This window comes from Hipposideros armiger, unplaced genomic scaffold, assembly GCF_001890085.2.
Source record: "Hipposideros armiger isolate ML-2016 unplaced genomic scaffold, ASM189008v1 scaffold_1755, whole genome shotgun sequence".
NCBI lineage: Eukaryota > Metazoa > Chordata > Mammalia > Chiroptera > Hipposideridae > Hipposideros > Hipposideros armiger.
Window position 1 is genome coordinate 74,478 of NW_017733105.1, and position 1,938 is coordinate 76,415.

Consider the following 1,938-nt stretch of genomic DNA (forward strand, 5'->3'; position numbering starts at 1 on the left):
ATTTAACAGAATGCTTTCAGAGCTAGAAAGCAATTCTGGAAAAGATCACAGCCAGAAATAGGTAAGACAGTTAAAGCAGGCACCGTGACTTACACAGAAGCAAGACTCATCTATTTCTGCCATATGGAATGTGCAGGAATAGCTGCTGCTGCCCCCAAGAGTTTGGGAGATATGAAAGTATGAATTGCCTAATTTGTTTGATTTCTATTCAGTATAAACATTTCCTATCAACCATATTTCTATATAAATTATTTTTTCTGAATCTTTTCTTTTTCTTCTCAGCTTCTTCAATATATGCTTTAAATTTAACTCAGCCTAAAAAGGTGAACATGCATGCTTATGAATTCTGCTGTAGAGAATACACAGGATTTTAAAAAGCCTTGATCGATAATTCTGTTCCAAATAGTATCTATATTAATAATGGGTAATAGCAAACAGGGTTTCTTATATTTCATTTACGGTAGTTCTTTATTTTACCTCATCTTTATTTTTCTTTTTAAAACTGCACTGGACATTAATATTGATTGGATAGTCAGCTTTCAACAGTGCCCTTTGTAATTCATTTATAGGTTTATTACACATGCCCCTGTTCACCAGAAAGAATCAATGCTGGACAGATGGAAAATGTATGCGTCACCCCAGCATTGACCTTAAGTGGACTTATGCATAGGCTTCTGCATGAAGTGCTCATGCATTCTGACTAGGAAGAGACCCCCTTTCCTGTCTTCCTTACACCCTGTATCTCCTTCCTTCAGTCTACATAGCCCACATCAGCAGACTCCCCGACTATTCACTGCCTTCCTCCCTCTCTGCCCTGGGCTTCCTATTGTGGCTCATACTCATCAAGTTTGCACCCACCTTAGGGTTTTTGCATTTACTGTCCTTTTGCTGATACTCTATTTTGCCAGTATTGTCACAGTTTGCTTACTTCATTTTCTCACTTGCCCATCAGGGAGGTGTTTCTTGAAACCTAGTATATGCATGCATTGCCCCCCACCACACAGCTTTATTCTTCAGAGAACTTATCACTGCCTGATATGATGTTATTCAATTATTTGTTTATTTTTTGTCTCTCTTCCCATTAAAATGTAAATTTCATGAGATTGTTCCTTTGCCTGGCACATAGCAGATTCTCAAAATCATGTATAATCAGAATAATGAAAGAATCTTTCATGAGAAATTCAGAATATTTTTAATGTCAGGAAGTAAACTAGTTAACATGAGCAAACAAAAAAATCCCCTTACAAAAGTACTGTAGAAAGTGAGTAAATTTTGATAGACAAAATACTATGTAAAAAGGAATATTTATTGTTAGGACTTGATCAAAGCTTTTAAAATTTTGTACATTTATAAAAATCATTTTCACACTGCAGTATGATTGTCACTGATTAAAAAAATTACAGTTTGTTTTTATTTTGATTTGTTTTTNATTTATTAGATCAGTAAAAAGAAACTATAATAAGACTGAGATCTAAATACGTAAAACTTTTTTTCCCAGCAAGTGCTTGGTCTCAAACTCATAAAATTTTGTCAGAATAAAGAGATTTTATTTGCCACTGCTTACGGATGCTCCTTTCACTATTCCAAGTTAGAGGTTATTTTAGATTATATTGTTGTGATGTCTCTTGCATACTTTTGTTCTCAGTGGAAATAAGATGACAGGGTGTGTTCCTCTGTGGCGTAAAGCCTTGCTCCGCCTTTACATATATACTGTATTTATTGTATACTTAATATGTATGAAACATTACTCTAAGCACACTATAAATAATAACTCATTTAAACTCAGCTATAGTTTGATTGACACCTGGTTTCAGGGGAGGGACCTGAGTGGGGAAATGCCATGGTGTACTCATTCAGAGTCATGTGGGAAAGTATGGCTTGGGGATATCTCCTCCCCCACTCCTTCTAAATCTTCTGGAATGCAAGGTCAAAAGAGAG